Raw genomic sequence first — 21,735 nt, 5'->3', positions numbered from 1 at the left:
ACCAGTGAACTGATATCTCTCTTTGAGAAACACTGCTGCAGACTGTGGGCAGCTCTAGCCCCAGTTATATTATGGAATGGGAAATGCTGTTTCACTTGGCATCATCCTATCTTGAATTCCAGCACTCTTGGCACCTACTTTTTAAGAGGTTAGTTTCCTAAGAATAGAGGCAGACAAACCTGGATTAATGGCTTGGCTCAGCCTGCGCTAGCTGTGTGACCTCGCATCAACTATTTAACATTCAGTTAGTCACTTATTCACTCAACAAATATGTATGAAAATGCTGGGCGTGAAATCTTAAACATGAAGTCTCATGCCACTTGCCTTAAATGGAGGAGGCAAACAAACATAAAGAAAGAAACAAATAAGTAAACTTCAGAGACTGGTGGTCAGGACTTTAAAAATAAATTAGAAATGAATGAAAATCAGTCAATACATAATAAAAATAGAGTAAGTACAAAATAAAACAGGAAAGTGAGATGGAGAAGGACCCAGAAAGGCAGGCTGCTGTATTAGGTGGACAACTGAGGCCTCTCAGGTGAGTCGAAACCCAAGAAGAGTGAAGGAGCCAGCCACGCAAAGATGGAGAGTGGGGACAGGTGCAGGACAGCAAGCCCCAAGGTCATCCTGGCCAGTCAAGGCACGGGAAGAAAACCCAGAAGCTGGGCTGGCAACAGGGAGAGTGCAAAGAGAACTATCAGGACAGAGATAAGGGGTGAGCCAGATTACCCAGGGAGTTAGAACCACAGCAATGTGCTCAGGTGCTTTTCAAATTAAAATGGAGAGCTGTTCTAGTATTTTAACTACTCCACAGTCTCTCTTTGTAAAGTGGTTAGCGTAACTACTTCATAGGGGTAAATCACAGAGTGCTTGGTTCTTAGTAAAGGTTCAATACATGGTAGATATTGCTGTTCCTCCTGGATGAGAAACATGCTGCTGCTTCATCATTCTTTGCTCATCACTGTCATATTCCCCCTACAGGGCATTTTACCTGTCCTGTTTCTCCTCTTGTCAGGGTCAACAAATAAGTCTGAGAAAGCTACTTCTGCAGCTGTGTGGGGTAGGGGAAACTCCTAGAGATTGTGTGCATGGTAAAGATGGCTTCTCAGAGGCTTACAATAGCCCTGTTCTCTCAGAGTGGAAGAGACCATGAGGATCATTAGTTTTCAACTGAAAAGGCCATCTAAGGGTCTAATAGCAACTCCAAAGTTGAAAATGTGAGTTGAGTGTCTTGGGTAGGTAACAGACCCGCTGGCCCCGAGGGATCTCCTGAACCCCACATATGGGTCAGGCAACAGTAGCATGGTTTGCTCAGTCTCCCAGCTTGGGCCAAATTAATGATGTCTTGGTTTCATCTTCTATAAAAACGCCTGTTTCTAATACTATCTCATGTTGTTATTTTAAGTGAGAATTAAATATGATTGATCCAGAAGACTCATTTGTGGCTCAAATAATCTATACTCAGCCAACAAATATCTTCCCATCACCTGCCAGGCATTACATTTATTTAGTATAGGGGTTTTAAATTTTTTTTTTTTTAAGGCAGAGCCAACTTTGTTCCAACAAAATCTATCAAGGCAATCCAACAAGTGAAATGGGCCAACCAACAAAAAGTACCTTTGGTGAAAGTGAGCATGGGGTCTCCAGCCTGAAGTGGGCCCCTTAGATTGCCCATTGCTCTTCAGGATCCCTGAAGGATTTGGAGGAATTTGAGCATATTTGAAAGCTAGTGTTCTGGGTGAAAAGATTTAGAAGTCCTCAGATGCTGACAGAAAATAGATTACATTTCAAATCCTTTAGTGTTATCACTGAATGTGCCTTTTAGCCAAAGTTCTACAGTCTACGGCTCACACGGCAGTTCTGAACCCTCTATCTCTGAGAAGACCCACCCCTTGCCGTCACTCATCACGGCAGCCTCCTGCCAATAGCACCTCGGACATAAAGGGACCCAAAGTCCTACCAGGGGCAAGGTGCACAGCTCCTTCACCGATGTGCACCTGATGCGGGCAACCAGCTCCTGATACACCCCCAGTGAAACTGGACAGATGTAAGTATGTTAAAAGATAAACTGAGGCATATTAAACATTTTAAGAGTTTATTTGAGCAAAAATTGATTTGAATCAGTCAGCACCAACCTGGAAGTATTTAGAAGCAGAGAGAAGGACTTTAAAGAGGTAGAAGCGAAGCAAGGACATGGTTTGGTTGGTCATGGCCTAAGTGGTTGCCGTATTTGAAAAAGCCTAGTGGGCTGTAATTGGCTGTCCTTAGGTTTTGATTTCTTAACCTTATTTTTTGCTCTTTAGGCTGCTAAGGCAATAGACCCACCTTAGTCTAACTGCCTCCCCATTTAATTAATTTAGCAAATAGGATCATAGGAAGTGGAGAGTGCTGTGAATTTTAAAAGTCCCTGGTCTCCCATGTAACAATAGTAGGACGGGTGGCAGTGAATGCCAGGGTTCTTGTTCACAAAGCCGAAGAATGAGCTTCACAAACACTCAAGGCAGGAGAACAAGGTACAGACTTTTATTTAGAAATAAAGTGAGAGGAAAGAGCTCCTGGCTCACGCCAGGAGGGGACAAGAGAGCCCATAGTGGTGCATTGTCTAGAGGGTATTATAGGCACTTCAGGATTTTTCGAGAACATCAAAAAAAGGCTTAGGGGTGTGGACTTGTACCACCTGCCCTGTCCTCAAGGTGGGCTGGGTCTTAGTCTGATTGCTAGGGCTGACAGCGGGGTCACAGGTTATGCTGATACCCTTGCAGAACACTCAAACATTCCAGGCCAAGTTGCTCCCTGCCTTTTGACCTCTAACTGATCTCACTGAAGATGTCTGTATCTTTACCCTAGAGAATTAGTGTGACCTTGACTTTGTATAATGCTTAGCACAGAGTTTCAGTAGGGACTTCTTTGCCCATTGTTACATTGCTCTGACTGTAAATATTCCGCCCTGCTTTTCCGGGAGGCCCTCACCCTACTCTGTCTAAGCCCATGGTCCCTGTCTCAGCAGGTATCTGAATTTCTCCAACTTGGCTGTTTTCTCTTCTATAAAAGAGGGTCAGTGAATATCACCTTTCCTACCCAAGAATGGTTAACTAGTCACTATTTAATAAATGCTAGTTTCCCTTTTCTCTTTTTTCCTTTCCTTTCCTTCCAGTCACTCAGCACAGCGCTTCCTTTCTGGGAGCCTGAAGGGATGGGCAGACATGGGGAGCGCTGTGCCCTGTTTGGCAGCTACACATACCCACTGTTTATCCATGTAAGTGTTTACCAAATTCAAGGTAGCCTTTTAAAAAAATATTTTTTAAATGTATTTGAAAAATAAAATTTATTTCTACTCATGGTAAAGGCCACAAAATAGATTGATATTCAGAGGTCCTCTGACTTAACAAAAAGTGGGAATAGCTTTGATTCGTAAGGCTGGAACTAACGTGCCCCTGCAAAGCCCCGGCCCCCACTTCAAGCCTGCTGACTTGGTTCCTGCCCCAGCCTCTCTCCATCCCTCATTATAGGTTATCAGTGGGTAGATAGGGACAGTAGCTCTGCTTGTCTTCCCTTTATCTGTGCAATTTCCGGGCTTCCACCCTCCCCTTCCCTGTCCCAGCCTCTCCGGGTGTTACCTGAGCCGCGCGGCTCAGGAGGGCGGCAGTAGGCCGGCCGAGCCACAGCCACAGGCTCTGCGGGGGCGCTGGCCCTGCGCTGTCCGGAGACACCGCGGCTGCGTCTGATTGCTGGGGGCTTCCTGGTGGCCGCGCTGCTCATCAGCCCCGTTTGTTTTTACAGGCCGCCCGAGTCGACTTGGCGGTTATTTTCCTTGCCTGCGAGGCTCTCCAAAGTTGGTCCTCTCTGGGCCAGGCTGTCTCTCCTTTTCTTTTGAGACTTTCCGGGAGCTAAATTTACACTTGATTAACGACATTGAGTCCAAGGAGGGTCAGGATACTATTCTCCTGGTAAATGGGGCTGTTTTCTGGATCGGGCTTTGTTTTAAGACACAATGACACAATAGACGCTCACTATGAGAGCCCTTCTGATTTTGTTGCTGTGAGAGACAAAAAATAAAGTGTTGAGTTGTTTGATTCCCATCACTTGTAAGTGATGAAAGGAACGAATACTCTTTTTGAGTGAATGCAATATCTTGACAGATGTATTTGATAAACATCACAAATACTATTAATAAAAACATTTTGACTCTTTACTTCTGAATAACTTCTACTTGATATTTGGGGCCCAGCTTGAAGGAGTTGCTCTGGGAATCTCCCTGACTCCTCAGATCCATCAGGCCCACAATTAGGGATCTCCTTCCACATCTAGAAACCTTTCATTTCTATCATTTTCTAAGGCCTGGTTGAGCAATTATTCATCACCTTCCTTTCCTAGTAGACTGTAAACTCCATGAGAGGAAGTAAAGCTTTTTGGGCACAGAGGTGACTGAATATAAATATGGACAATGGCCAGACCACCTATGACAATGGAACTCTGACCCTCAGCCTCTGCAGCAACCAGTTCAGGAAGTCCAACTGCAACCTCCTGATCCAGAATGGCCCAGAGTGATCAGAGAGTGGTCAGGCGAGGTGGATGACTGCCATCTTCTCTAATTTTGTTCTCACTTCCAACTCAGAACAGTCCAGAGAAAGCAAACCTATCATATAGATGCCCCAGTCCTACTCAGCCCACCTCCAGCTTCCCGATGCCAACAACCTCTAATCAGAGTGTATCTGTAGTCTTTCTGCTTTCACTTTCTCATTCCCTGCATGCCTTGGAGTCTCTACTAGACACAAGTGATGGTGACTTACTCCTTTGCTATAGCAAATTCTAAACAAATGGCCTCTGTTTGTACTCACTTGGATTGTCTTCATATATTTCCACATAATATTATTCCTTATACTGAGTAGCAGGCACTCAGGAAAAATTCATTGAATGGATGGCTGAATGAATGAATGAATAAGTACTCACCCAGCCATTACTAGATTAGAGTTCAGTGTTCCTGAACAGGAAATTCAGTAGCCAAGAGGAACTGGGTTTTTACCTTAGGTCTTTACATATCTGACTTGTTGGTAGTGTTGGAGAAGTCACTCTGTATGTTTAGGTACCATTTTTTTCAGGCTAAAAACCAGAATGTTTGGACTAGATGTTCCCCATGTTTCAAAAATCCTTCATAAAACCTCTCTCTACAACTATGAGCTCAGGACACCCACTTGAATTTCCCCAGATTATGCTTAAAGAGGAAATACACTCAGTGCTTTCTCTGATAATCCACTTCTGTTGATTAATGGTAGGAAAGAATAGCTTTTAAGAAAATGAGTTTCTTCCTCTTGAATCATGACTTGGTGAGTCATCATGGGTGCAAGGAAATAGAAAGATCATTTTTATCATTATTTATTTGCTAAAGAAATAGATCATTTTTATGGTTATTTATTTATTTGCTAATGATCCTGGGGAAAGAATCATGTTCTCATGCTGGAAGGGCATGCAGCTAAATTCTTCACACCTCTGCCTTCCTTCAGCTCATTCCACTTGGGTAGGATCCTCCCCCTTTACCCCAACAGTGCAGCCCTTCCATCTTTAAGGCCTACTTCACATTCCATACTCAACATGAACTCTGCATCAGTATGCTTGTCCCTGATAATCCTCTTTCTAACTTCCTGTAAAATATCACTCAAAGTTCATATACAATCTTTCCAACTGGATCATAAATTGCTTGAGGGAGGTAATTACATTTTCTCTCTCTCTGCATTTGGCCTAAAGCCTTGAAGAAGTATAAAAGAAAGAATAAGTAACATTGGATGAGTTAATACTATGTACCAGCTGTTTCATTTCTGTTATGTCTTTGAATTTCTGCCTCAATTCTTGGGTAATGGTTATTCCATTTTATAGAAGGACAGGCTGAGTTTCAGAGAGAGTAAGTTCTCTAAGGTCACATGGGAAGCAGTGTTGCATCTCAAAGCCAGGTTTCTTAACTCCTGGTCCTGTTCTCTTTTGGTATCTCTACAAGGTCTGCTGTGTGCATTACGATTCCTAAATCAGTTCTTAGGTGCTCACTGACAAATTCAGTTTAGATATGGAGCATGGTAGCAAATACAGACTGGAAGACAAGTTACAAAGTTCCAAGTTCTATTTTCAAAATTTCAGTTAATCACAGAATGTTTTTAAAAAGTTTTCCCCAGAGCTTTTGAATTCACAGGTTTATACCCTTTTGCATAGCAGCAATAGTCTTTGTCTTTATGTATTGGGTAATTTAAATATTTTGAAACTTTAACTTAATAGCTATAAGGCCAAAAATTAAAAACTGAAATGGGCAAATCAGAAGTGATTTCACTGCAGTGGGAGTTTAGTTTAAAAATTAATCTAGTAGATCCTAGAAGATATTGTCAGCTCATGCTTTTTTCTCTTTTTGCCTCCATAACAGAGATGTGAAGTTGAGCTATAAGAAAACTCAGAGGGGAACAGATTAAAAGTTTCATATAATTCAACATGGTAAGTATTGTTAAAAGCATATATACAAATCTGGAGTGTGGAGTTAGAATAATGTATTTATTATCACTGGTGATCCTTTACTAAAGCAATAATTCTAGCACAGGAATATGAAATTTAAGAACCTGAGAAATTTAGAGATACATTTAGAATAGAGTCCAGAAATGTTTAAAATGATCAAAAATGAACCTGGAAGTCAGATTAAAGCAATCAGTATTATTTGGCCTATAGAATAAAATCCCACACCTCTGACTGAATATGGTCTCCAAGAGTATCAAAGATAATAAATTACATAATCCAGAGTGACTTTATTTCCACTGAAGTTTGCAAAACAAAAGAAGCAGGCTTACATATAAACGTGTCTTTCCCTGGCTAAACTCCCTAACATGTACTTTTCCTGGGGTTCCCATCACTTTCTCTTTGTCTCCTCACTCATCTACCTCTCTCACCTCCTGATACTATGTTTTATTTACCTTCTATTCCTTACACTTGGAAGGGATAAAGGGTACCTCTAGTTTTTGCCTGTTCAATATCCTTTCCCCTTTCGGATTTTCCCCTGGGGAGCCATTCCTGCTCTTCTTTTGGTCCTGATGGCATGGTTGTGTTAGAGTGGGTAGATAGTTGGACTTGAGCAGGAAAGGGGGAGGGGGACTTCAGTCGGATGCTTGCTTACATTCTACACATTCTGCTCAAGCTGTTCCCATAGGATAGAGAGTAGGGGTACAGGTGATAGACTGGCCAAAACTGGCTGGTTCCAACATGGAGGAGAAGTTGGCCCTGACTTCACCTCCAGAAACCTTTACACTCATTAACATAGTAAAAATCACACCTCCCTCACTATGACAGTTCCAAGGAGAACCAAATATAGTCAAAAAACTCCCTGCCCAACATGAGTGTGTGAGTGTGGAGCAAGCCCGAACTCTAGGAAGACTCCACCTGTTCCCTTTGAAATCTAATCTCTCTTAGTGAATATTCACCTCCCTTCATATAAAAAAGGCTCCCTAATGTTTCTTCTGTGCAATGCCTCTGGGTCTGCCTGCACACCAACTCTCAGGGGCATACTCTCTCCTTTCTCTAAACTCGAATTCTCGAAATAAACTCTTAGTGCTCAGTGGATTTTCTGTGTCCGTTCTTGAATTCTTTCTCACAACAAGACCAAGGACCCTGGTCCTGGAGCAGTAGGTCTGACCTCACGACCAGCTCTGAGGAACCCGGCCATTCAGTTGACCAATCAGAAGATTTTCCTCTACCAGGACAACTTATGAGTTTAAAAAACAATATGTAGCCCAAGTGGGTCTAATGAAAGTCAGTTCTGGGACTTCCGTTGGAATGTTTGGGAATAAGAAGCTCTCTTTCTTTGGGGTTTGATCCTGGTAAAATACAAACTTGGAATTCCTGGAGACATCCATACAGAGAGAACTTGTTTGAAATGAAACCAGTTGGGAGGATGATAGAACTGAAAGATACGAAGAAGCCAACTCCTGGCCATGGTGTTGTAACACTTGGATCCAGCCAACTTCAAGGTAGTCTACCTGGACTTTTAAAACTTTGAGTTTATAAGTTCATATTTTTACTTCATCAAGTGTGAAGGTGAAGATGATTCTTAAACTAAGAGAATGATGATAGAGATGTAGGTAGGTAACCAAGACAATCAGAATAATAACAGTGGCCAGCTAGGTTTTTAATTGTTTAATCTGTTCTAAGCCTGGTTTTCACTCCACATGGTCTTCTTGTGTGGCTTTCCTACCCTCACAGCTTCAGTGGCCCCCTATGACAGTGACTCTATTATCCATCTTTTTAGGTCAGAACTTCTCCAGGTCTGCACATCCAGCTGCCTGCTGGCTCCTTCATTAGGGCCTCAAACTCAACATTGTTAAAGTCACTATTTCCATTTTCCTTGAACCAGTACATCTTCTTGTCTGCTCATCTCACTTAGAGACCAGCCCCAAGTCAGTGCTCCCTGGCTGAACTATCTCCTCATGGGAGGATGTCGTGTTTCCCCTCTTCTCTTCACCTTGTTAGCCCTGTCCCAGTAGCATGGGGGTTGCTTAATAGATGCTGCAAAATTGTTTTGCTGAATAAGATTGTTAACAAAGTGAGGATGACTAAGCGATTATGGGTAAGACTTCTCTGTCATTTAGCAATATCAATAGTAGGTCTTGACTGAAAAAAAAGTAACTAGAGGACCTCTTAGAATTATTTCCAGCAAACCAATGTTTAAAACAACAACAAAACAAAACTCCTTTGCTTTGTTTATCAAGCATCACAGGTTGATCTATGTTTTTCATGGTGTAAAAATTGTTTTTCTTTTGTTTATTTTTTTATAGGTAACAACTGTTTTTCTTTTGTTTATTTTTTATTTATGATATATTTAACAAAGTAAATCAGATGCCTAAGTGCCTGACTCAATGCAGTTGGCCACAGACATCTAGTCTATGTACTTGTTTCATAGTCCAAAGATTTTGAGGTGTCTGAAGTATAAATAATGCAATTCTGATCACAGTTGTTCTGAAAAAAACATTTCTTTCATAAATAAACTAGGAGGAGACACAGGAAACTAGAGGAAGTAGACTAGGATAGGAATAGTTGAAAAGGCTGTTGGGAGATCTTAGTCGCAAATGACAAAAGACTGCACATCAAAATGTAAAAGAAGACAATACTATATAAAGAGAATTCTGAAAGAAGAATAAAGAAATTATATTTTAGGGGAAGTTACAGTTTGATGAGCATTTTCTAAAGTTTGATATTCAGTTTACTCTAGAATATAGCATTATCATATTTTTGTATAATTTATATTTTCATATATAAAAGAATGTTCAGAGTATTGTTTTAATTGCAACATTATAATATGTTAAGACTGACTTCTTGATTTATCTATTTTGCTTTCTCATTCTAAATATGTGTGAAATGGAAGGTGAAATGAAAGCAGGTAAAGGATCAGAGGAAACTTTTAGATTTAAAAGATAGTAACTTCTTCCTAGGGCAAGTTCAAAACTTCTAGATATAGGTTGGAAACACTGCAATGTCAGCTACTCCTTTGTACTCATTCCCTGCACAATCTTATGCTCTTTATAAGATCCTTTCTCAGCTGGCACACTGTTCCCCCAACTACTTTAACTCAGGGCTCTGAGATGCCAGTGATGGCCACCTTAGTCCTCTAAGTGGTGCTGGATAAGATCACCTGACAGATGTCATGCAAATTTCTTCAGCAAGTAGCCACTTTCCAAAAAGACATTCATCAAGCCTTCCATACACAACCTTAAGATCTAGCATAGACCTAATTATCATATTCCTCTTGCCATATCTTTTCTGTAGGACCAAGCTAAAATACAGTGCTTACAATCAACAATGATCTCTCCAGAATGCTGTATTTGACCAAAACACCTACCATCACAGAAATATGTGGTGGTTCATTAAAAGGACACAAAGGAGAATTACTATTTAACAACCAGGAACACAAATTCAACAATAAATTTTGCTGAAGAGTAGAACAGGGTAATTAGGCAAAGGTCTCAATGAAATACAAACAATTACCCAAAAAGACATTAACTGTACCCCTGTATCTTTTTGCCTGTGGGAGAATTCTCTATGTGTTTGCTACATGGAAATACTTTCATTGTTGCAATTAAGAAATCTGTAATGAAACTGTGGATGAAAACGATTGCAATGGGGTTGAGGAGACAGGGGAGATAACAGTAAATGTGGGCATGCTCTGAAGTCTAATCAGCACCTCATTTTGGTCATAAAATATGGTCATATGGTCACCCAATTCACACCAATGACCTCCTTCCCCCACCACAGCTTTCATGCACATTATTCCATAAACTTTAACTTTGTTATGCAACTTTGTTATATGTAATCTTATGTATCCATCTATTCATATATGTTTCATTTAGATGAAATTTAGATACTCCTGCTGGCTCAGCTATCATGGGGTCAAACTTTATATCTAGTATTTTCTCTCCTCTCTTGGATTGGCCTATGATTCATGGTTTTGAATAAATGTTACTAACTAAGCTGTGTATGTTTTGTAATCTCAGAAAATTCTTTTTGAGAATAATGAAAATGTTATGGCTCTCTATAGTTACCAATATGACTGTGAAAGCAGAGTCTACCATGGGTGTGATATCTTTTTTACATTGTCAGGGGATTTATGCTTTGAGCACAAAGCTACCAATTTTCATTCCACTTATTCATTCGTTTTAAAAACAAATATTTATCAAGTGGCTGAGTATTTAACTTAGGAAAATTCAGAAAAGACAATGGAGATCCAAAATATTGATCTTGGACTCCTAGCCTCCAAAATTATGAAAAAATAAATTTCTGTTGTTTAAGCCACCCAATGTGTGGCATTTTGTTATGGCAGTCCTAGCAACTAACACCAAAACAATGTTATATTGTATATTTTTTTATATTCAACTTTCCCTATGTGTGAGATCGTTTATGAAGTTTCAGTTCTCAGATGTAGAAATGCTGGGTGAAAGGATCTTTATTTTATTTTGACAGATGCTTCCAAATTACATTCTGTTAGGATTGCACTAATTTATATTTTCACCAGTTGTGTGTATAATAAAAAGATAATTTTCCTACATCCCTGCTAATAACAATTTTTGTCTCTGTGGGTCTGTTAGGTAGAAAACGGTGTCTTGTCATTTTAATGTGCATCTCTTTAATTATAAGAGAAGGTAAGCTTATTTTTATATGCATCTTGTTCACCTACATTTTTTTCTATGAACTGCCTATTCATGTCCTTTCCTCAATTTTTGAAGTGTTATATTTTTACGAGTGATTTATAAAAATTCTTTGTATATTAAGAAAATTAGCTTGCATCTGTCAAATGCACCTTAAATGTCTTTCCAGTCTCTCGTGTTTTTGCAAATGCATGTTTCTTATTTATTTTATGTCTTAAAAGCCTTTAATGTTTTTAGGTAGTTAGATTTATCTTTTTTCATTTTGGATCCTTAGGTGTCTTTCCAGTCTCTCGTGTTTTTGCAAATGCATGTTTCTTATTTATTTTATGTCTTAAAAGCCTTTAATGTTTTTAGGTAGTTAGATTTATCTTTTTTCATTTTGGATCCTTAGGTTTATAGAAAATCTTTATCAATTTCATAATTATTTTTTAAACTCTTATGGTTTTGTTTTTTCTTTATAGCTCATCCTCTGCAGTATCTGAAAAGCCAGGGGCTCTTTACATACATAAAGTTTTTGTTTCTCATCACAAGTGAATGGAACAAAAGCCAGGAACAGAGAATCAAAAATTTGGGATAAACCCTGGCTCACACACTTCACTTCTTTAGTCTGCTCTAGTATGCACTCTGTTGTCTCATATGCAAAATGCGATACCCCCACAACTCAAGTTCATATGTTGAAGCCCTCACCCCCAGTGTGACTTCACTGGAGATAGGGTCTTTAAGGAGGTAATTTAGGTTAAGTATGGTCATATGAGCCCTAATCTGAAAGCATTAAAAGAAGAGGAAGACAGGCTAGGGAGGTCTCCGTCTCCGCACGCACCCCAGCAAAGGCTGTGTGAGAACCTGGGGAGAATGCAGCCATCTCAAAACCAGGAAGAGTTCTCACCTGGAACAAACCCTGTTGGCACCTTGATCTTGGACCTCTAGTTTCCAGAGCTGTGACAAAATAAATTTGTGTTGTTTAAGACATTCAGTCTGTGGTATTTTGTTACGGCAGCCTGAGCTGACTAATACATGTGAATCCAGATAATGTATTTGAGAGGGATTTTGTGTGGTTCAAATTAGATTTGCAAATGAAAGCTTATAAACAAAAAAATATACTACAGCTAACTATGAGTAATATTTATCTATGAGTAATGCTAATTAGTATTAGTAATTATATAATCTTGGATTCAATAATTTGATTAAAATTTGCCAGGGATATGTTAACAGGGTAGGGATAGGCTTGGTGTAGGAGTTTGAAATGATTTATTAGCTAGTGGTTAATGTCTGTCCTCATTGCTATTGTTTGCTGATTCTTTATATCATGTGTAGAGAACCTGCGTAGCTGCAAGATGATGAGTTGAGGAACACTTACATTTTGTCTGTGTTAGACTACTGGAGTATATTTCATTTCAACATGAGACAAATGACCCAAATGATTGAACTCCAAATTATGGAAATAATTATCAAAAACTAAATGATTTTGTTTCCATGCAACACTTCAAAAATTAGAAAATCATTCAAATAAAAGTTGAGAAAACTCATAAAAGTAGATGAAGAGAATTTTACAAGATTTCAAAAATTTAACTAGGCTCAGTTTGCACATTTTCCTGATCTTTTATATTTTAATCCATTAAACCAAATATATGAACATCTACTGTTGTATTATTTTTGAGATGCCTCCCACCTCCCCTATAATCTCACTGTTATTACAAACTTGGAGTTTCTAGGTTTTATAACATGGTTTATTTAAAAGATGGGATTCAGGCCCTATCTTGGAATATAAAAGCTTTTCCCATGGTCGTGGGTGTTTTCTAATTTTTAAAGTAAGATCTGGTTGGCCCTTGATCAAAACTTGAGGAGAAAACAGAAGTTCCATGGTAATCAAAATAAAATTGGGTTCAATTTTTCTCTTTCCACGTAGGCTGCCCTAGAAAATGGTTTGGTCACTGCCGCAGCTGGACTTCCAGATGCAGCAGGCAAGAGCAGCCTTCAGAACATCTGTACGAAGACACTGGCCTCCGGGTAACATAAGGCACTGAGCTGCACAGCTCACAGAGACATGCTCCCCATTTCCTGATTGCCTTAAGGGTGTCCTGGGGTCTATGTGGCCCCAGGTAGGAGGGAGTTCTGTTCATGAAATAAGGACACAGTCTCTTTTGCTTTTCTCTTTCAGCCACTGCCTTTGCCCCACTGTTTTGTTTGTTTGTTTGTTTTTGTGTTTTGTGTTTCTGAGTACTGAGAGCTGCTTGGCTTCTTTCTTCCTCCTGAAAGGAAAAAAAGTCAATTCCAAAATGACATACTTGTCCAGAATCATTTTCTCCAGAAAGTTCAAAACACATTTAAATATGTTCTTGTTTGCATAGGTCTTGGAACAATAGATGACAAATCCTAAGTTTATGAATAGGAACTCCAGAGAAGGCTATCCAGGTATTTTCATGATAGAAAAGTTACAGAGCTAGGCTGAGATGTTTGAATGTTTTTCCCTGTTACCTACCATTACTAAATTCCTGCAACAGTATATTCTTTGTGTTGCTATACTTACAAATCATCCAGGATATTTCTTACAAATTAAAAATTGGAATAGTAAACATAAAGAAAGTAGCTATTATAGGGTCCTTAATAGTGTACTTCCAGAATTTCTGATGGGATTTGGGCAAAGGATGGATGTTATGGTGTTCCTTCCCCCCTGGAAAATTTCTAAAAATACATAAACTAATAAAACTTCACAATGATTTGTAAAGGATGATTTTTAAAATAAATCAAGTTGATATGTGCATGTAGAAGGCATGCACTAGATCTTGATCATTATGTGGGAAGACAGGGAAGGGCTGCGGTCTGGTTGACATATGAGATCCTTGGGATTTTATAAGTCCAGCTGGTGAAGCCATTGCCACAACGACTGGTTGTTTCCATGAGTCATATTAGAGAGAGCTTAGACCAGTGCAGTCATCAAAGAAACTGTATCTTCTGGTTAGTTCTGCTTATAAATACATCACAGCTATGCCTTCCTGGGTCTACAGAACAATTTGATTTTTTCTTTGGGTCATTTTAATGAAATGATGACTTTCAGTTTGTGATTCTTGGCACTATCCCAATTGCTAATAAAAAGAATTAAGAAAGAGACCCTTCAAAATATATACCCTCAGATCCTAAATATCAATATATGAGGAAAAACACCCACTGACTCTCAAGAATGAATATGTTTATGTCTGTGTCTATGTAAATGCCAGCACATGATTTAGAAGGCATTATCCAGACTTTCGGATCAAAGTGTACCTTTCTTAATATGTAAATAGTTCCACCAAGTCAAATGACTATATTAGGCATTGCTGCCTTGTAGGTATCCTGTACAGAGATTTTAGACAAATCTTGGATATCCAAGAAAGACAATGCTAGAAATGGAATTAGAGGGAAGCACTTCTGTGAATGAATGCATAGAGACTTGTGTGATTTGGGCAACTCATTCAGAGTTTTAGGTCTCAGTGTCCAGGAATCCTTCTGGCTTTAATAGTCTCTGTTTTGTAATACCCCAAAGTTGAAATTTTAAATTCCAAAATTATCACCAATTACATAAGATGATCCATATATCCTTGAGCTGTAGGAGGTCAAAATACTAAAGAATGAGATAAGGTCCTTGCCTTCCAGGACTATGCACCAGAAATGATACACACATGGAAACAATAACATAAAGATACAGTTTAAGAACACAAATGATAGTAGAGAGAGTAATTTTAGGGAGTGTAATGTGGCCAGAAAAAAAAATAGTGTAATTCTCAAAAGACAGGTTAGATTTGAATTAAAATGGTTAAATATGATGTGTTCTCACTCAATTTCTTCTTTCCACTTTGGCAAATTTCCCTTACTGTGCCCTTCCTCTCACTAATTTGCCTAGTCCTCTCCAGTCTTTGAATGCTTTCTGGAATTTCTTCTTCTAATGAAAGTTTTTCTTTATGTTATTCCTTAAGACAAATCACAGAATAGAGAAACATACAGCATGTATTTAATTTACTAAATGTTTGTTGATGTTGATGTTGATGGTAAAAACTCATTCAAAAAGGTAGCAGCTAAATAATTAGGTAAACTAATCTATGTTCTGAGTGTTGTTATATTATATATTTTATTGTATTAAGTATATATTATATACAATATATAGTATTTTGTAATACTATACATTGTATTAATTATATATTATATACAATATATAATATTTTATAATACTATATATTAATACTTTTATATATTACATATAATACATAACTAACACTCAGAACAGGTTAGATTAGTCTACCAAATTATGTGTTCTTATTTAATCCATGGTCACAAACAGTGGTCACTACCTCATTTTCCCTGTCATTTAGAAGCTCATTATTTTATATATATAAAATAAATATTAATATAATATATACTTATATAATTATCATATATATTTATCATGTAAATGTATATTATGATTATATAATATTACAATCATTATAATTACATGGACTATATGATATATAAATATATAGTACATAATTCTATGTTACAATGTAATATAATTACATGTATAAATATAAATAATAAATAAAAAATATAAATATTATATAATTATATACAATCATGTTATGAGATACATACATATGTTATATGTAATTGTAATATAATTATATGTAAATGTACATTTATGAATTGTGATTTTATAATGTTTATGATTATGATAACAATTACATGTAACACATTTTATGTACTTATAATACAATTATATGTAAATAGTATATATTTTTATTGTAATTATATATACACAGTAATTATATGTCTTTCACATTGTATTAATACACATCTTACATGTATAAAATAATAATTCTAGATGATGGAGAAAATGAGGCAGTGACTACCGTGTGCCACCATGGATTCAGTAAGGACACGTCATAGTGTACTAACTTCTTTTCTTTAGTTAGCAAAATTGACAGAAAGATAGAATTTGGAAATGTAGTAGTCTAAAGATTTCCATCAGAACTTTTTAACCAGAAAAAGTGGGAAAGAAGGCTTATAAGTAGATTCTCCTGCTAAACAACTGAGCATTCATCAAGGAAACCCTAATGGGGGGTTCTAATAGAATATGCAGGACCCTATGCTCAGTTCTGTCCTCCTCCACATTTTAATTGAAGAGTCGGATTAAGTTATACAAAATTCACTTATTAAATTTTCAGATGTTTTGAGGCTGGGAAAAATAATTTATTTTGTTTGCTGGATCTGAAAGATTTTTTAGAAACTTTAAGAAGAAATAAATCTAAGACTGAATTTTACAGAGATAAATATGGAGGGCTATAATTTAAAGCAACAGAAAGACTGATGGTGTTCAGCATTAATGACTTAGAAGTTCAGTTGGTTGAGTTGGTTGTTGATTCTTAATCATTAGAGGTGTGAAGTAGCTTTTAAATAAGTTAACATGCCTGTACAGTATGCAAACAAAGGAGTTACAAGTTGTTTTCTATTCTACTCTTCTTTGGGCTCTTTATTCAGACTGCACCTAAAATATTTTTGGAGCCAGTATATTTAGAAAGTAGACAAACTAGACTGCATTTAACAGAATGTCACCAGGATAGTTGAAGAAAATGGAGATAATTAGATTATGCAAAGAAAGTTTCCAGAAGGAAAATAGTAGAAAAGACACATGTACATTACAATTGCCTTCACAGTGTCTTACCAGAGTAAGGTAAGTTTGTTTATTATCTAGTATATCAAAGATAGAGTCTCTTTCATAGCAAAAAGCAGGCAAGATTGCTGCCCATTATAAAATATTTGGGTTCCCTTCCTCCCTGTGAATGTTCAGGAGTCACATGGCCTTCTTTGCATTGCTTTGTGGGAACTGGGTCTCAGAGAACTAGAGCAAATGCTGATATTTTAGCTGCTGCTATGACCATGAATAACAAACTATCCTTTGACTATGTCCCAAGAGTCTCTTGACTTCTGCCAGTGTCCAAGAAACTGTGGCTAACTTGTTAGTGTGCTAGTAGTATAAAATCTGAGACTTCCACAGTCCTTGAGATCATCTTCTGTTACCATGATTCTGTGATTTCTAAGAATCTGGAGATAAGCCTTAGTGCAAACAAAGTATTCTAATGGTAAGAATTTCAGTGCCTGGTAGTAAGATAAAAAGGTTACTGAGAGCAAGTAAAACTTTGAAGAGACTATTAGGACAAATTTCATGGAAAACCATCTGGTCAGCCTCTTTCATGGCTGATTCTGGTGCAGTGAAAGACCTTTAGTCCACCATTAATGGTGGCAGGAATAGAGCCACCTCCCAGGAAAATTGTATTATTTCACAGTTCTAAGTAAACAATTTTCTGTTTTGGAAATATAACATAACCTGAACTGTATTTGAATCCATACAGTGATTGGTTGTATCACACAAAGTTCCTCTTATTTTATATTATATTGCCCCCAAAATGTGTGACAGTCTATCTGGCAAACACAAGACCTATCAATTTTACTATCAGCACTGGATTATATTTGTTTTCCATGAGAGCTTCTCATTGGTGTGATAGAGATAGTAAAATTATAGTGTAAGCTGTTGGTTTTTTTTTTAACATATCAATTATTTTGGGAAATAGTGATAACAAGTGATTCATTTCCCTGGAATTTCACCAAGACTGGTGCCTGATTATTTTTATAAGTTTCTAAATGGGTTTTCACATTTACAAGTATTTTTTCAAGTTAAAGAGTGTGAAACATCACATGCACCTGAGGATTTATGTACATGTTGACTTACGTGTTTCATGTACACACGTTGAAGTAAGATTTACTGCCTGGTTTCTTCAGGTCTTCAGCTGGGTGAGAGAAAGCTGTAAGGAATGTCACACCTGGCCACTCACTCCACATCTCACACAATTGGGTTTAGGACTGATGCTTCATGCAAGTTTGCTCTCCAAAAAGTAAAGGCATCTGGTGTAACACCCAGAACAGAATGGGAGCAAGAAGTGCCTGGATCTCCTTGTGGACAAGTTGACAGCTGAAGACTGTGTGTGCCAAACCAGTGTCTGGCACAGGAATGCCTCTGGTCTAAGACACACCACAGTCTGTACCATAAAGACTTTGAAAAATGAAAGGGAAAAACATTTGCTAATTCAAATACTTATAGTTGGGGTGGGAAATTTGCTTTTATTGTTTATGAAAATAAAGCATTTGGAGAATGGAAGAAAGAATGGAGGCATTCATTTTCTCACTTTCCAGTAGAGTTTTCCTCATATTGTAGGAAAAAATGAAACTGATAGCATAAGTTCAATTAGATGGCTTGTGATAGGAGAAAGGACTGTGTTAAAAAGATAGACTCACTTATCTCAGGACTCATATCATCATTGGAGACTGAACAATATTTAGGAGTCCTGTTAGAGGGAGGAAAATATCCATGCTTAATCTGTGGACTGATGGGTGTAACGTATAAAGTCCTTGTTCTTTGAAATGGACTTTAGCCATGGGAGCACTGGCTAGAATTTCCATAAAGGGAACATACCTGTGACACAATTCATGAAGAAAATCCCAGTCTCTTCGATTCTTCTGACAAATTTGGCTTCTGTATTTTTCATGGGCCCTGTATCTGACTGACTCATTCTCATCAGACAAGCCCATTTGGGTCTTGATGTTACCTCATCTGTTCTCTGGTTCCTGGATTCATCTCACCTCCCATTCTTTTCCCATTCATTTCTTAGTTCAATTATCACTTACTCCCATTGCCTGTTTCTTTGGCATCAGTTCTCATCCTCCACTCCCTCCACCCGCTTCTACACCCATGGCTCCCACCTTAGCCTCAGCATCTTTGTCTAACGGTTGACGTAACAGTCCACTTGCCTCTTAAGTGTGTGTGAGCCTGCCACTCCAGCAGGGCTCTGCTCCAGCCACCCTGTCAGTACGTATCACTCACTAGGGTCACTGGCAAAAACTCTGACAACCTAGACTTAACTCTTCAAATTTTGACCCTGATTTTAGTCTGGCATTAGGAATTCTTACGCAATTTCTTTTCTGACCTTGATTAAGTGTTATAGAATGCGGACTTTGGTGAGGAAATGAAAGTCTATGTTTGAGGACAAAAATCATGAAAAAAATTTTTAAGTACATAATGAAAAGAAATGTGACAGTGTGAGCAATTGTAAGGTAACGTTTTTTAGAGGAAAAGAATTGAACTGTCTCTAAGCTACCAAGAAAACTCTAACTAGCTGCAAGCATAATCATTGCTGACTCTACCAACATCCTGGCATGACAAAAAAGGCTAAACAGCATTGTCTGGGGTAAATAAGATGCAGAATCACACCACCACCTCCCTCATATCTCCTATCCTTTCCTTGCATAAAACCTGGTGAATTCACACTAGAGTATGCTGTCCTGATTGATACACATCAGAAGAAACATAACAGATCTAGAGGAGGCCTGAAAGAAGCTAAAAAACTCAATTTATGGAAGATGATTTTCATAACAAGAGAAAGTAAAAATATGTAAATTAAATGGAGCTCAATCTCAAAAGATACAGGCACAAAGGACACATTTTCCTGATAATCTTAGAAAACACACTTTGAAAAGATGACAAAATAGCTGTCTTTATACTTAATGATGACCTACGAGGGGCATTCTCATTAAAATCAAGAACAACATAATGATATTTAATGCTACCAGGCTTCTGTTTCACTAAGCTGAAGAAATCGAGAGAATTTCTACAAGGTCCCCTCAAGGTAAGTTTACCTGCATATGTGATCACTTATTCTTGCTTCTATTATCTTGGTATAATAAACAGGCCCTGTTCTTAGCTGAGGTCAATCATGCTGCATGGGCCCTAGACCCCATCCCCGTTTGCCCACTCCAGAACATTGCCCCAGCAATTTTTCCCATCTTGCATCATTCTTTTTCCCTGGTTACTTAATTATTCTGAGTGCAAATACATGCTATTATTTCCTCCATTAAAGATATTTTCTTGATTAAAACACTCAGTATTGTAAATATGTTCATTATCTCCAGACTGATTTCAAGATTCAACATAATTCTAGTAAAAATATCAAGTGTGATACGCTGCTTCTAAATTTTTACAAAATTGAATAAGACTAACAAGTTGTACAGAACAGAAGGAATTATACTACTGATTATTAAAATTTATTAAGTTATAAGAGGAATCATCAAGGAGGAATTGATGTTGAAAGAATGACATGTTGGATATTAAGATTTATTATGAATATATAAGACTTAATATAAAGTTATAAAAGGTAATCTTCGAGAAGAACAGAGTTGGAGAAATCGCATTGCCAAATATTATGACTTATTATGGTTTACAGAAAATAAGATGGTGGGTTTTGTGTAAGAATAGAAAAATAGGTTAATGGAAACAAATAGAAAGAGACAAATACACATTTATGGTCACTTGATTTTGACAAAAGTAACACTGCAGTACAGTGTATAAAGAAGGGTCCTTTCAGTAAATTGTGCTGAATCAACTGGATCCTTATACTTTTAAAAATGACTCCTACCTCATGCTATCCACTAAATCTCTTCCAGGTGGATTGTACTCTTTCCTATTTTAGTTAATGAACACCTATCCTTCCAGCTGCTCAGACCAAAAGTCATCTTGATTCCTCTTTTTCTTATATTTCACATGAAATGCATCAGAAAATCCTTCTAGTACCTCTTTAAAGTATTTCAAGTATTAAATCAATTATCCCCATTTTAAGGATATAGTTTGGTCCAAGTTATTATCCCATCTTGATCTGATCCCTTATTACATATTTCTAAAATCTCATTTACCACTACTTCATGATTTACTGCCACTTCTTTACTCAGAAGACACTTTCTTGGTGGGGCCTTTTGCTCTGTCTAAAATCGCACTACTCATCCTGGGTATTTTATATATAGATATAAATATATATTTATATAAATCTGTTTTTCCTTTGCCTTAAGCATCATCTATCCTAATTTGTATGTTACTTTAAGTTGGGTTATAGTCTGTCTCTTCTGTTAGAAATAAAACCTTCATAATCTACCCTTTTCCCCCTATTGTGTGCCCAGTGCTTGAAAAGCTTGGCTGGCACATAGTAGATGCTTAATAAATGTTATGCATGAATAAGTCATAATTTGTAGATAATATGGTTTGCTCTTTAGAAACCCAAGATAATAATTAATAAAGCTACATGTCACTTATAAGCAGTTATAAAGCATAAGAAACATATGCAGCATAATAAAAATCTAATAATCTAATAGTAAAACAACTTAGTAATACCTTATCAAGAAATATGTGAGACCTATGTTAAGAAAACCATAAATATTTACTGAGATGTAAAAGTTTTGCTGTATGAAGAAATGCATCATAATGCCAGAAGGACAGAATATATTAATTCTTCCTAAATTAATTTATATGTTTATCTGAATTCCAATAAAAATTCCACTCCCCTCCAAAAAATTGTATGGTTTTGGAACATTAAAAATTATTCAAAACTTTTTTATAAAACCAAAGAGATTAATTTCATCAAGAATATTTGTTGCAAAAAAATAGTTACTTTATTAAATGTTAAAATTCTATATGAATTTTATACAGTGCTGAAATCAGCGAATGGATGAATGTAGCAGAACATATACA

General features: G+C 37.3%; 1 long non-coding RNA gene across 4 annotated transcripts in view; it reads left to right on the top strand.

Moving 5' to 3' along the window:
* The window catches only part of LOC108393068 (uncharacterized), a 316,705-nt gene that overhangs the window by 277,134 nt on the left and 17,836 nt on the right, over nucleotides 1-21,735 (top strand). The window contains exons 6-11 of one of the 4 annotated variants that reach the window (XR_005054629.2): nucleotides 1,826-2,047; nucleotides 3,155-3,256; nucleotides 6,404-6,471; nucleotides 11,100-11,153; nucleotides 13,066-13,166; nucleotides 17,946-20,012. This is a non-coding gene — a long non-coding RNA (uncharacterized lncRNA). Of the gene's footprint in view, nucleotides 1-1,825; nucleotides 2,048-3,154; nucleotides 3,257-6,403; nucleotides 6,472-11,099; nucleotides 11,154-13,065; nucleotides 13,167-17,945; nucleotides 20,013-21,735 lie in introns of those variants that run through there. The other 3 variants (XR_005054627.2, XR_005054628.2, XR_012124211.1) reach the window with 3 other exon arrangements.

This window comes from Manis javanica, chromosome 13, assembly GCF_040802235.1.
Source record: "Manis javanica isolate MJ-LG chromosome 13, MJ_LKY, whole genome shotgun sequence".
Classification (NCBI taxonomy): Eukaryota; Metazoa; Chordata; class Mammalia; order Pholidota; family Manidae; genus Manis; species Manis javanica.
Note: the sequence above shows the minus strand (reverse complement) of the source record. Positions and strands in the feature narration are given on the sequence as shown.